The sequence below is a fragment of the Siniperca chuatsi genome, linkage group LG9 (genome assembly GCF_020085105.1).
Source record: "Siniperca chuatsi isolate FFG_IHB_CAS linkage group LG9, ASM2008510v1, whole genome shotgun sequence".
Lineage (NCBI taxonomy): Eukaryota > Metazoa > Chordata > Actinopteri > Centrarchiformes > Sinipercidae > Siniperca > Siniperca chuatsi.
In genome coordinates, this window is record NC_058050.1 from 26,291,920 (window position 1) to 26,307,583 (window position 15,664).

Sequence of the window (15,664 nt, forward strand, 5' to 3'; positions counted from 1 at the left end):
GATTAAGTAGTTAAGGAGCCCTAGAAACAACCAAAAAGTGCTGGGGACAGCAATTTGATATTGTTTTACTCTTTAAGCGAGTTTCACAGAGGACATTTAAACAGTTTTGTCAAACAGTCCATTCACTTACTGCTAGAGTGTTTTTAATACAGTTCGTCCTTGTTTGCATAGCTTCATTTAACCACAAAGCCTAAGTATCAATTTAATAATTCAGTAAAGTCCCTGCATGGGAGAAAAGACTGGAGAGAGAGAGAGAGAGAGACACAGACTCACTTCACATTGATGCTGTTACCCCGAAAACCTCCACTACTTAGGTTTTTCCATTTTACTCAAATTAAAGATTTACATGCTCTTTTATGCGTAGCACTGCAGACTATGAATCTCATTGAAAACTAAAAAAGTATCGTTTCAACAAGAATGTCTTGGTCAGTGGGGAAAATGAGCCAGAGTCGTCCTCAATTCCTGAATAATTAGAGATATTTTCATCTGACAACGAAGATGTTTCCCAGTAGCTTGATGAGATGAGATACATCAGGGTGTGTATTTACTCTGTGTGTGTGTGTGTGTGTGTGTGTGTGTGTGTGTGTGTGTGTGTGTGTGTGTCTTTCATGTTCTTATATCCCGGTGGGTACTTTAACCTGAATGCACACTGACCTCTGGGGACTTGTGTCACTGTGGGGACAAAAATTGAGGTCCCCACGGGTAGAGACTGCTTTTTGAGGGTTAAGACTTGGTTTTAGGGTTCAGGTTACAATCAGGTTATGGTTAGGCACTTAGTTGTGATGGTTAAGGTTATGGTAAGGGGCTAGGGAAATCATTTTGTCAATGACTGAGTGAAACAAATGTGTGTGTGTAAGGTGGAAGTACCTTTCCTGAGGAATGCTGTACTGAGTGCTGCTCTGCTCTTGTGTGGTAATTCAATCGACTGGCTGCAAAGGCTGTTAACATGAGCCACAAAGATTTAAAACACACACACACTCCTGATTGTGTCTACATGTGTGTGTACAGACTGCACACTTATCCATTCATCTGTGTGCCTAATCTGAGAGTGTGTACAACTGGGTATTATACAGCTGCAGAGTGTGTTCCGACTGTATGGCTGTGCCAGTGTGTGTGAGTGTTCCTAAAATAGCCCGGGTGTCAGTGCTCTTGTTCTCATGGTGCTAGTCTGAGACGTCTTCAGCCTGCCTTTGTTTCAGCGGTGTGTTGTCGAGCAGACCTCTCGCTAAAGGCTGAGATGTTAGCAGGCTGTGGTCTCTGCATTATTGATGCAGACTATGACTGGGCTCTGCAGGCCATAGGCTACAACTTAAAAAATCAGAAGGTGGAGTGAACTCCGGCTGAACTCGCAGGGAAGTTAGCAGGAGACAGTAGAGACGGGGCTCTGGCTACAGTCTAACACAGAGGTTGCTTAAACCAGGAGCTGAGAGACGACCTGATTCTGGTGACATGACAAGTTTACCAGTGCATTTTTAATGTGTCCGGGTCCCAGGGCGAGACTCAGATGATTAAATTTGGCTCATGGGCCGGAAAAGTTTAAGACAGTCTGCCTTAGATAGTGGCTGAACTGCACTTGGTTTTTAGAAGTGAATACAAGGACTGCATAAGAAGATTTTTGTCACTAATGAATGCTGTAAAAGGAGATTTTTAAATAGGTTAACGTCACTCATCAGGTGGACCTACAGGAACATTTTAATCAATAGCTAGATGTGATGTTATCATCAATATAGCAGAGAATTTTTAAGGTAAGCCATGTTTTTCTGAATTAAAGTGACACACCAGAACAACAAACATGCGATGCAATGATGTTGTCTAAGATAAAATGATACCATACAGGTCAGCATAACATTTCCTCAAGCAGTCTTTGTCAGCTCGCTCCAGATTAGATAAGACTTTTCCTGCATAGCAAAGACTTAAATTTGGATTCATGCTTCTCTGGTAAAGGTGTATATAATATTCATGTTGGGCATCCATTATTTAACCACCTGAACTGATTGTATTTACATGCTTTCATTTACTTTTTGACATAAGCCCTTTTCAGACATGGCGTACGTAACATTGCTGGCTTCATTTGTCTGTTAAGTGATGGCATTGTGTCATTCAGACTTGAGTGTCTTTTACATTAATGCTCCTTATGGATTTAGTGAGAGAGGGAGGGAGAGGGAGAGAGAGAGAGGAATTGTTATATTAAGAAGTAGGAGTGTAACGGTACACAGAATTCACAGTTTGACACTAATTGTTGTGGAAGTTTGCATCGTGGATTTGGTCTCAGAACCGTTACACCCCTATTAAGAAAAAAGAAGAAAAAGTTTTCTCTCTCAGGCTGCATCACTGATGGATTTTAAAACTTATTTTGCCTTTGAAGCCTTAATTAATGACCATGTTGAGCAAGAGGGACGCTCGCCCCGGCTTCTGATAGTGAATCTAATAATACATTTCTGCATCAATTTCATCATTTAACGTTATTAGAGAGTGAATTCTGCTGCCTGTTTTATAATATCCAACAGTGCACAAGCATTGAATGACAAGCCATTAAGCTGGGACTCTCGTTTAATTCCTGTTAGTTAACATGCTGTATCTAAAGCATTTAGCTAGATATCCATTCATTCATTCATGCAGTTGCTATGAATAAAAATTAAAAATATAGGCCGACTGTTGTCTGATTATTGCTGATTGTATGAGGGTTTTTTTTAACCTACTTTGCCCCGATTGCACTGTGAGGGGAAACTAGTTTTATAGTTTGATCTGATCTCAGAAGAATCTCCACAACTTAAAATCGGCTCTTACACAGTGTTTCTAGGTTTCTTAAACTGATTTTATTTTATTTTAGCATAAGAGATGAAGATTATACATTTATCACAGTGATCTCTGAAGGCAGTAATATTACAAGACGCACATTTCTCTCTCTCTCTCTCTGCATATCTAACTTTGTGCTGCTGCAGCCTTTCCGTTAATCTGACGGCATTTATTTCAGACTTTTGCTGTGTTGAAAGTGATATAAAAATGTTACAGGTCAGACCTAGTAAGACTGCCTTTGTGACTGTTACATAAAAGTGACCAGGGTGCTTATTCATGCATGAGACCAAACATGTTAAACTGCCATCAGATTATTTCAAAGGGGTGTCTGCAAGGGTCTATAGAGTGACAATGGGAAGGTTTGCATAGGACATGGCTTTGCTAGCTAGATCACATAGTTACATTGTTGAGAAGGTCAGCCTTAGTGGTACCTCTTGCAGAGCTATGGAGCCTCTACACCAAGCCTCTGTGACTCCCAGATGCAGAAGCATGTCTTGTCAAGGTGGAAAAAAGGAATAGTAAAAAAAAAAAACCCCAACTAGATAAATAAATGCTACTTTGGCTTCTGTTTGCGTGACAGCCAATTCATGTGCACATATACTTTTTTCCTCATCTGTGCCTGGTGTTTTGACCACTTGCTGTGAACCTGACTGTGACAGCATGGGGAGGAGAGGCACAGTAGGAGATGTGTCTGAAGTAAGTCGAGCTGGTTTGGTGTCAAGAATTTTCTGGTCATGTCGAGCACTTTAAAGGCGCATGTTGCAAAATATTGTCATATTGCTAGTTTGGTGACTTACTAATGCTTTTTTATGGAAAAATGCTGGCCAGATTGACAGAACCTTACATAATTCCCTCAAGCAGGATGAAATAAATTACGGCCTTTCCCAGTGTAAGATACTTGGTACGATTGGCCACATCCTTTCAAGTGGTCAGGAACCAGCTGCTGCTTTGCTGTCCCTGTAGTTAACCACCACATCAGTCTTTATCTGATGTCACTGAACTCTTTACTATATTAGCCAATCCTTATGTTAGAATCATCTGCTTTGTGTGAATTATTGAAGGTGCTGAGATGCAGGAAGTTTCCAGGGAAAAGCTGTTTTGGTAGAACTTTTTGGCAGCTTTTTCTTTCACCACAAAATTGTCTTTTAAAGGAAAGTAAAAGATGTGATTCGGTTGGTCATGAGTGATTGCTAGCCATTACCATACCTATTATTATATTATATTATATTCCTTCTAATCCAACCCGGTTTCCAACTGGGCTCAAGGCTCACTGCACAACTCTGGCCATAGAATACCCCCAAATCAGTTGCCATGCCTTGTGTATTTACTCATGTTCTAATTTGATTTGAGGTCTTATATTCATTCAATTCTAGCCGGCATTGAGAAGTTTTTTGACTCGAAGAAACTTGCAGACACTCTGAAATTGGTACTGCTGATGCCACATAAATGCAAATTAGCAGATGACGTCACCTTGCCCCCAGGACAGGAGCAACACTTTTAAATCAGGAAAAAAATCTGCTAGTTGGCATTCTGTAATGAATCCCACACCCCTGTTTTTATGAAGGATATAATATTAGGAAAATGCCCTAAAGTTAAAGAAGAGTGGACATGATGTTGTGTTATCCAGTTACTTGTAGTAATACAGAGAAGGTGAGAGTTTATGTAATGCTGTTTTGCTCATCCTGACCACAGTGTTAACGTAGATACCAACAGACACATCACTGAGTCTGCTGCTGCAAGGCTGCTGCCGTTTTTTACTGCAAATCATTTAAATTTGTCTCCTGCCACTCACTGGTTTGGCAAGTGATGGCTGCCTCTGGTTGTCTTGTTTTGTGTGTGTGTCTCACTGGAAAGGAGGAGAACAACACCTGGTAACTGCTGGCTATTATCATCCATCAGCCACTTTAACACATCATATGCCATCTTCCACAAGTGTGTTTCTAAACTAAAAACTCATGTCTGGTTGGTAAAATGTTGAAATGCATGGGAACTGTAGACAGTGAATGAAAAGTTTAGTTTACACCACAGTTGGTACAGATTTCCTCTGTTTTAAATCGGCCTGTGATTGCATGTGTGTGCATGTGTTGCATTCTATATGGCTACATATACTGTCTGTGCCACCATTGCTGATTATTTCAGTACTCCTGTGTGCATACAGTACATCCATATACAGTGGTGTGCAAAAGTGTTTGCCCCCGTCCTGATTTCTTATTTTTTTGCATGTTTGTCACACTTAAATGTTTCAGATCATCAAACTAATTGAAATATTAGTCAAAGATAACACAAGTAAACACAAAATGCAGTTCTTAAATGAAGGTTGTTAAACAAAATCCAAACCTACATGGCCCTGTGTGATTGCCCCCTAAACCTAATAACTGGTTGGGCCACCCTTAGCAGCAACAACTGCAATCAAGCATTTGCGATAACTTGCCATGAGTCTTTTATAGCGCTGTGGAGGAATTTTGGCCCACTCATCTTTGAAGAATTGTTGTAATTCAGCCACATTGGAGGGTTTTCGAGCATGAACTGCCTTTTTAAGGTCATGCCACAGCATCTCAATAGGATTCAGGTCAGGACTTTGACTAGGCTATGATGAAAAAGTCTCCTTAAACTCACCTTTCCAAAACAGCTTTTTATGTTTGATTTTATGTCCTTCTCTACAGTACTTTTCTATGCTTTTATTGTGTTCTAGTTTTTTCTATTTACGTACCTAATTTGTCATGTAAAGCATCGTAGAACATCTAGAAAAGCACTCTATAAATGTATTATTAATATTATAAGTACTGGGACATACTTTTTAAATTGACACTGCCCATGTATTCTTTATGACACTGCTTGTAATTTCTGTGTCCTCATTCTTTAAGTTCTTACACATACATTGTAAACCCACGCAGGTGTTTTCACTTTTCACCTGATTAGGCCTCTTCTCAGGATGTTGTGGGCGTGTCCAGAATGTAAATGATTAACATCTCACTTTCCTGCCCTGCGTTCCAAATCGCATAATTATTCTTTTTACTTGCAGTACGTACTGCAGCTGCCCTTACAAAGTACATACTGTTGCATGTAGTATGCAAACTATTGGGACATACTACTTTGTCATAACATTGACCTTCTTGCTCATACATCAGTCGCAGTCCATAGTGCAACATCAGGCACTGAAGTAAAAAGAAAAAAGTAAGCGGTTTGGACAATACACTTTACCATGGAGATACAACAACACGCCAATCGCTGAGCTCGACAGAGACGGAGGTCAACCAGGAGAGCTCTGCTGTTGTTTTGTAATGTATGTAACATGCAGTATCATATGCATTTCTCTGTCATTGGTATTTTCATAGTTATGCCCTTTTGTTGTTATTGGTTATCTTTATGATTATTTTGATCACTTAAACAGCAATTTTGCAAAACTTTATGACAGTGTACTATCAGATAAAGGGCTGTCAACTCTGGAACGTAACCAACAGAAATCAAATTAATTCCCGATATAAAATCTTTTGCAACAAAGGTTAAGTGCTGGCTAAAAGCAAACCAGAGCTGTACCCATTTGTAGCTATCTGTACTCTGAATACCAAGGTGTGTTGTATATGCATTTTATTGTATTACCATATCTGTAGTGGATTGTGGTTTCATGATACTGAAAGTTGTATATTTTAATTACACTGTACATGTAAAAGCCCAACTAGGGACAAGAGTTGAAAATTAACAATAGCTAAAAAATCGCTGGGAAGCACATCAGTTTCATGCTCTGTATAGGAACTATATTAAATTGCATCGTCCCTATTAAATTAAAAATCCCAAAAATCGGAATTCATATCATTGCAGTCCTAATATATAGTGCCTTTGTATCTCAAACTGTAAATAAACCATGTGTGAAATGAAGTGTAGCTGCTCTAGCACCACCTTAACAGTATTGGCAGGATTGAGAACAGTTATGAAATATAAAACAGTTGTTCCAATATATAACAGCTAACAGGCAGAGTAGGATTTTACAGGAATTCAAATGAGGCTTTTGCACAACATTGGATCCCTTTATTTGTAATCGTGCTGTCATCTGTCATTGCGGCTTCTGTCGTCTGTCAGTCAGCTGTCATCTGTCAATCAGCTGTTATCTGTCAATGAGCTGTCATCTGTCTGCGCTCTCTCGGCGGCTCAGTCGATGTGACGTATCTCCCGCTGCGCAGAGGATTGTGCCAGAAAAGCATGCTGGCTTGCATACTGCAAAATGCGACCGGATGCAGTAGGACATCCTGGTATTTTTCGCATACTGCATTTGACGAACTATGTATTGGGACATGCAAATTTTTTTTCTGGCATACTAAGTAGTCTGGTAGTATAAGTATTGGAATGCACAGCTGTTAGTTTTGTTTCTACTATTTGGGCGTGGCCGCCTACACCTTTACCATTTATTTTTTTGATTTTTTTTTACACCTTTATTATCTTTATTAATACATGCGGTGTGAGATCACATAATTCCCAGCATAGCTAAGCCCATTTTCAGCCTGAGCAGAGGTCTAATCAGCCATAACTGAAAACACCTCTGTGGGTGTGCAGGGCCTTTAAAACTTGTTAAGTCAGGACATATCGACTGTGTTAGCTGTTGTCTCTATCTGAAATAAAAGAGCCTGTGAACAGATGTTTTCACATATATTTATATAGTATAGTAGAGACTTACTGAATGTAGGCTGTTTTTATGCAAGTTGCAAACAAAAGTACAGACCTTGGTGGTGTGTCAGATATTCTTGGTAATTATGGAAGGTCAAAGCTTGTCTGCAAAATATTTACAACAGACAGATCAGGTACAAATTTTAACATTTGCCCTAAGTCTCCTCTTCAAAATAAGATGTCCAATTGTTGGACTGCCTTGCCCTGACGGTATAGTGATGTTGCTGTGTGTCTAGATCTTGGCATTTAAGCTGGTAAGTAAATTGCTATAATAACTAAAAGGAAATATAGCCCTAACTATTAAAATAAGACCTGGTTTTGAAGAAAAAATATAAATATTTCCTTGTAATAAATGTTTCACCCAATCAAAACATTTGTTTAACTACCGTACATGCTACCGATTTAACTAAAACCCAATCAGTTCATACACTGCTATGTAATGCAGTCACATGATACTTCTCATAGAATTCGGTCATTAGTCTCAAAACATTTACAGTAAACATAAGCTTAAAAATGATGAAATGTCTACAATTTGCAATAGTTATCTAGACTCAGTGGTGCTATTTTTCCTAACCCACGGTTGAACTGAGTGGTTACAGTATATTTCCATCAGCTTATTATAAGTCACAGACTAATTCTGCCAGTGAATAATTAAGTAAATTAAATTAATATCTCATGACTAAAATTACTAAATTGAAAGTGTTTTTTCAAGGGACCTTGACTGTGAAATTAGATGATAGACTAAAAAATGGCATGAAAATTTGCAGTACTAGCTGTTGCTTCAATTTCTCATAGATTCAGGCTGCTCTGGAGGCAAAAATATCCTACCTGTTACTAGGCAGCTGTACTAAATGAAGTGTGTGTGTGTGTGTGTGTGTGTGTGTGTGTGTGTGTGTGTGTGTGTGTGTGTGTGTGTGTGTGTTTTTGTCTGCTAATGGTGCGTAATGAGTCAGTTGGTGTGGGTTAGTGTAGGCTGATGTAGGCTCGGGTAGGATCGTGTATGTTAATATGAGATAACATGAGTTGCTGTGGGCTGATGGAAGCTGCTGGAGATTAGTTCAGGTTACGGGGTGGTGTGTGTGTTGGTGTGGAGGAGGGATAGCCTCAGAGTCACTGCCAAGACCTTCAAGGAAGTTTCCCTGGCTCTGAATCCACAGCTTTAATTGCTGGGAGTCTTTGTGAATACCAAGCGACAGCACTAATTCTCTCCCTTTCTTCTAGTCTCTCACCCTGTCTCTCTCTCTCCATCTTTTCATGTCCCATTTTCCTTTCTTGCCATATCAAAGAGTCTGGGTGTGTTTACATCCTTAACTTGGTGGTGGCAGGTGGGTGGTGCGGTGAGCAGCACTCTGAAGTCATTATGACAGTGGATTGGAAGAGATTGGCTGAATTGTTCTTTTGCTTCATCAGCCTGCAGTCCACTCATTTAAGTCCTTAAAGTGGTATACTTCCTGTGAGTACTTTCTCTTTAACCTAAGAGACAAGGTTTTGTGATTTAGTGCATTGAACTTGACGCTTGCTTACACTTCTTGTATGTGCTCGCTGAGTTTTAAGTTGCTGAGTCACTGGTGCATAGTTAGTATGCGCCCAGTTTTACTGCATGTTTGTGGATTGCAGCTTTTTAAGCACAGAAACAAAATAAACAAGTCGATTATAATGCCCTGGTTAACTTTTATTTTTATTTTAACAATGGGTCAAATGATTACGTGTAATGTGAACCGGGTCACTCCAAGTGACGAATCCACAGAAAATTATCACCAGACTGCAGTTTCCCTCAGCTCGACAGAGTGTTTTTAGCATCATTCAGCTTAGGGCTGCACCATATATCGTTTCAGCATCGACTTTGCGATGTGCGCATGTGCAGTTGTCACATTCAGCGAGTAGGGTATCTCTGCAGACAGGAAACTTTGAATGGGAGTGGTAACTGTCAATCATTTTTTAGTTTGGCCAGTCAGAGACTTGCAATCCTCTTTCAATCAAAAACTGATTTCACCAATACGCCGCCTAAACCAGTTGTCAATCAGTTTTTAATTCGGCTAATCATCTTTCTCATAAGGAGAAGGGCGAGGTTCGACACGAAGCAACAAACTTACCTCGTTTCTCAGTGTTTATATCTGTTTTATACAGTCTATGGTTTAGATCCGAAGTTTTCAGCTCTAGTCAAAGGATCAATGTATCAACAGACAGCAACGTTTTTTATCAACATTTTAAAGTGGAAGCTGACAACTTTTGATCCTAACAGAAAATAGTAACTTTCACCACTGCTCATTTTAGAAATCACACGTCGAAAGTTTATTAGAGCAACAGTTGTTGGAACGCTAGACGCTGCAAGCTAATGCTAAAGTCGGAACAATCTAAACTAAATTCGGCCTTGTAGATCTAATGTGAGTGGAGATTTAGCAACTGGACTGCTTATTTCTCCTCTCAAATTTGTTCAGAAACAGAGTTTGGTGGACTGCTAAGGTGAAGTAATTGAGTTTATGTAGCCAACCTCATACAACAGAACCCTACTACACATGCTCAAACCCCATTGGCTCACAGAACTAGAGGCCTCAGGAGGACTGCAGTTGGATCCTTCTCCGCCCACGATCCTGGGAAAATGAAGCACTAGCTAATGCTGGCAGCCAGAAACAAACATCTGTGAGCCAGTGAATCAATGAACACTTTTCTTGCGGTGGCCTTTCTAAAATGAGCAGTGGTAAACGTTACTATATCCTGTTATGATCAAGGAGTTGATAAGGAGAGAGCGTTAGGTAACGCTAGCTAGTTGAAAAGTTGTCCGTACAAAACAAATGATGGATGGAGCGTTTGCCCCCCTTCTTCTTCGTCGTCTTCTTTGAGGTTTTATGGCAGTTGGCATCCACAATGTTGTACTGCTGCCACTTTCAGGTTTTATTCTCCCTTAATTTTCTTCCCATTAATTTTACAGCCGTCTTTCCAGTCCAGTCATCCTTAAAAAACGAAATAACTATTTCCTCCCTGGAACACTGTCTCCACATTGTCCTCTACCCGTTCTGTTTTTCGTAGTTGCATCATCATTTCTTGTCTTTCTTGTGTAAATTTCCTGCTCGATATAAGGACATGCTCTACTGTCTCAGCCTCATGGCAGAGATTGCAAAGACCCGTTGGATGTTTTCCTATGATGGAAAGTGTACTGTTAAGGTTGCTGTACCCAATTCTCAGCCTGCGTATTATTACTTGCTTTTTCCGTTTTTGTTCCCCTACTTCTCAACACATCTACTTTGTTTTGGATTGAGTGTAAATGTCTCCCCTTTATTGCATTATCCCAATGCTGTTGCCACTGTTGATTTGCCTTTCTCCACACTATGCTTTTCCCTTCTGATTTTGATAATTTAATATTGATTTCAACATTTTCTTTTTTTACTGCTTCTTTTGACGTTTCCCAGGACACCTGAGTGCGCTGGGACCCACATGAAGGTGATGTTTTCCCCTTTCCTAACTATTCTCGAGTTATTAAACAAGATTTCATAAAAAAAAGATCCTGTTTACTTCTGGCTGTACCTGTCTTAATGCTTGCAAGGGCCGACACACAATCACTACATATTAAAATATTGCTACAATTAATCTTTTCATTCTAATGCCATCGACATGGCAAACAATTCAGCAGTATATACTTTCACACAATCAGATGTTCTCCTGCTAAATCCCACCTCTACAGCAAATGCAGACCTTGCTGCATGTGTTTGGGGATCCTTTGATCCATCTGTAAAACTCTGAACACTGTCTTTATATTTATGGTCCCTATAACTATAGTATTCACGGGTTAAATTGGCAGTCTTATTACTATGCTTAATCTTAAGTAATTCCAGATCTACACATGGATTTTCTAATTCCCAGACAGGTCTAATAGGCGACACCACAGTTGCACAGAACTCTTTATCATATACTCCCATAGCTTTTGCTGTTTGCTATCCTGTCCAGTCAAAGCTTTCATTATGTGTCCTCCCCTTCTCCCAACATGTCTGCAGTACCCTTTTTGTTGGATGGCTATCTCCATGCCCCCTTAGGTTTACCCAGTAATTGGCCACCAGCTGTTTCCGACATAACCCCAGTGGCATTTCATCTACCTCATCCAGGAGTGCACAAACTCTCTTAGATAAAAAGTGATTGACAACTGTTTCAGGCAGCGTATTGGTGAAATTAGTTTTTGACTGACAGTGGATTGTAAACCTCTGATTGGCCAAATTAAAAAATGATTGACAGTTACAACGCCCTCTCAAAGATGGTCTGCAGAGATACAAATTTGCATTCAGACGTGTTGCACGGGTGGGTCTGATCGCTGTGCATGCAGAGTCTGCGTATCACCTGCCTGTAAACATGCACGCGACGCGGCTACTGCCACAGATAATGTCGCCTGGATGCTACAGGCAGGCGTTCGGTTACGCCAGGCGGTTTTTGAGGGCGTGTATTCCCGTTATCAGCAGCAGCTCGTCCCGGTGCTGGTTAAAAGTAAAAAAGTTAATGTCACGGGGCTGTTCCGTGCCCTAATCTAAGAAACGCTTAACACACGCAACACACACACACACACACACACACACACACAACTTGCAGTATCCAGGTTGACACACACAAGTCCATTTGTAAAGTTTATTAAGAAACGTGTTGTTTTTCCCAAATACCTCTCCACCTGTTCTCTCTCCACTTGGCAGTGCCAGTGCCAGAGTCGCATACAAGCTGATTTCTGGAGGGATGGCAGAGGGCTGAACCAAGTGTGGTAAAAGTAGGAGGGGGGGTTTGTTTTGTTAGAAGAGGATAGACTTTTAAATTACCCACATTATGAAAATTATGATTGTAAATTGTATATCTGTACATGAATAACATGCATGTATCTGGTGAAATGTATTGTTTTTCATATTGCAATATATATTGCAGAAAAAAGATATCGCAATGTCATTTTTTACCATTATCGTGCAGCTCTAATTCAGCTCATTGTTTTTGTTTTACCCAACTACTTTGCTACTGTGGTTCAGTCTCACCGCTCTCATCAGCAGCAGGCAGCTGTTTTCAGCAAAATAGTTTTTAAAACCCACTGTACACTACCTGCCCAGCACCAAACTGCAGACAGACGAAGTTAGCGACTACTTGGTGAACATAGTGGAGCACTTAGCAGCTAAAGAGCCAGTAGGTTTTCTCAGGAGTTGGTGGAAACCAAAACAGAGCAAAAAGAGAGTAAATATTGGACTTACATTCATCAGGTGGGTAGTAACATGACTCCAAATGATAATGTTGCTCCATGTCTGCTGGATGTGTTAATAGGTACTTGTTTGCTAACATGTTAGCCATAGCATTTTTTCAAGGTGATCATTTGTAAATGTTGACTTGTACCCTGAAGCTGTTGCAGTGTATCGATCTTCTCATGTCACTCTTGGAAAGAAAGCAAATAAATGAATTTCCCCAAATGTTTAATTCCTTTAATAAACTATGTATATGTTGTATGCATTCCTGTTTATATATGGAGGTTTGAATGGAAGCTCTCTCTACCTCCAGCAGTGACTCACAGTGCTGTAGCTTAGACCTGAAACTAATGGCACAACCTTACTACAGTACTGGGGAAACATCTATTCTATAGCAAGAATCTTATCACCTCTGCAGTGTGTTTGCATGTGTGTGGAATGCCACTGGTTTGTGCAGAGCACTGCAGTCTCGTCTTGCCAACTGTTCTGAAGTTGGCACCTGGCCAACTGTGACAGTACTTTCTGGGGCGTCAAGTCGAACACCACACACACACACACACACACACACACACAGACTCACATTGAGACACATGAGGTGATGGAAATGCCATAAATCTGTCAGTGGGGCTGAAATGAGCTTAGTGCCACCAGGGGGGTGTGTGCTCTTCAGCGACGTGTGCACTATAAAATCCCATGGACTATAAAAGCCGATCTGTCGTGTGGAGCTGTGTGTGTACGTCTCTGTCTGCACATAACAAGTTCCGGAAATATCCCTCACGCACACACACACACCATCTGACTTTCTCGCTGTCTTTGTTTTGCAGTTTCTTTTTTCCATCTTATCTTTCTATTTAGCTCTCAGTCTGTTTCTCTCTGTCTCTGTAGCCGGGTTTCCATCCAAGTATTATTATGTAAATCATGATACATCAAATTGTAACAGCTGATAGGAAATGGAAAATTTCCTCAATGTTTTTCTGCCTGTTTGAGTCAGAAAAGTTTTTGCTGATAAAGTAATCATGATAAACAGCAGCAATAAGTAAAGATGTAGCCTTCCAACAATTGAAGAAGTTTTAGAACAGCTGCACAGTTTGCATATATTAAAATGTAAAGTCTTTGTCCATTACTGCATCCTGAAATGTCAGATGTGACATGGCACCCATGTATGGTGAACCTGCTGAGGTGGCAAGGCCATTAGTTGGTGCATATTGTCAGGTATGTTTAGACACTTCATCCCAGCAGATGGAAGCTAATTCAGATTCCCCCTCCATGGTATCAGGATTAGGATCCATTTGTCTGTCCATCTGTCACACATCACTATTCATACACGATTTAGGATTCTGAGTGGGTGATCCAAGCAGGGCTCGAGACTAATGGCGTCCCGTCGTCCCGGGGACGATAGAAAATGTGTTTGGGACGAATAGGGACGAAAGAGATTTTTGTATGTGTGTATATATGTATAACTATCGCTTAGCAAATGACAAACTAGTGCTGACTACAGTGGAGCACGTCTTGTCATGCTGTTACTATAGTTACTATCACTGGCCGACTACTCAGCCCAGGGAAACCCACGGAAAATATGATGATTCTGAAATGTTCCCACGGTACCGGTCAGTCTAACCCCTCAGTCACAAAGGGCTGGCAGGACCTCGCAAATATGTTGCGCTGGTTACAGATCGAGCACATCATTTGATTGAAACAGTCTAGCCAGCTGCTTGCTACTAGCTAGCTAACTTTACCCAGGTGCTACCCCAGCTGTGTGTGAGTATATTACTTTTTCCCTGATAATGCTACATTGTGAACAACAAATCCGTGTTGAAATCGGCAGGAAGAGAGCTAGTTAGCTGTTAGCAGCTAGTGGGCAGCAGAGTCCTGCGGTGTGTTTACAGCTAACGGAGCTAAACACTGGGTCCGCTCCATTTTAGCGGTTGTATGTTTGTGGTTGTATGGCCCATGTGGTCATGGTGACATAAAAATGTAATTTTTTTAATTCTGTTTATGACAGTTTACAGATAATTTTTAGGTTTTGTTTTAAGCCCAGTTCTTTGAATGGAGCAAAATAGATATAATTATTTATTTCCTCAACATTTTAATGGTGTTTTTATTATGCCACAAACAACTATAGATGATACTAACAAAAAGAGAAAAAAGAAACAACATTTAGATTTTTGGACGGTTTACATTCACTTCGGGACGGTTAAAATAGTTTTTCGGAAGAGGTTCCAGGATGGTGGTGAAAAAAGTTAAGTCTGGAGCCCTGGATCCAAGGCTACATCATTTTTACTCAACAACCAAGTTAGGTAACACACTGCTACCCCAGAAAAAATACCTTACAGCAAACTTCTCTTGCAGCCTTAATGTTTCATTAATGGACCAAAGTCAGGGCTAGCATCATCCCCTTGTTTACTCCATTTTCTGATTATCCAACTCGGCCATCTATTTTGGACAGCTTCACTCCTCATTGATCTGGTGGGCAATATGAAACATTTTACCAACTTCCATGCTCAAAAATGTACTTGGGTCTATAGGTCCATGCCTGGTCTCTTATAAATAGCTCCCTGAAATCCGGTTGTGTCCCATCTTATTTTAAATGTGCAGTTGTTCAGCCGCTCCTGAAAAAAACTAACCTTGATCCATCCTTTCCCAAAAACTATAGGCCTATATCAAAGCTGCCTTTTATTTCAAAAAAATTTGAAAAAGTTGTTGCCAAACAGCTCACTGCCATCTTGACTGAACACAACATTTTAGATTAATTCTAATCTGGTTTCCATCAGAAGCATTTCACTGAAACAGTTCTTCTCAGGGTCGCCAATGACATAATGATGTCTTGTGATGCGGGTGAATGCTCTGATACTGTAGATCACAGCATCCTGATTAAAAGGCTTAGGCAGTGGGTGGGTGTCTCTGGGAGCACTCTGGACTGGTTCTCCTCCTATCCTCCTCCTCTCGGATAGGAGTGTCGCTTGGTCCCTACAGGTCTGAAACTGCTGCTCTTTCCTGTGGTGTGCCTCAGGGTT

The 15,664-nt window shown here is 40.5% G+C and overlaps 1 protein-coding gene across 3 annotated transcripts in view; it reads left to right on the forward strand.

The window, feature by feature from the left end:
- LOC122880990 (low-density lipoprotein receptor class A domain-containing protein 4-like) overlaps nucleotides 1–15,664 on the forward strand; it is a 228,570-nt gene that overhangs the window by 10,160 nt on the left and 202,746 nt on the right. The window contains exon 2 of one of the 3 annotated variants that reach the window (XM_044206588.1): nucleotides 10,863–10,893. The exons of the other annotated variants lie outside the window; for them this stretch is intronic. The gene's annotated coding sequence lies outside the window, so the exon portion shown is untranslated. The remainder of the gene's footprint in view (nucleotides 1–10,862; nucleotides 10,894–15,664) is intronic. 3 annotated transcript variants of the gene reach the window in all.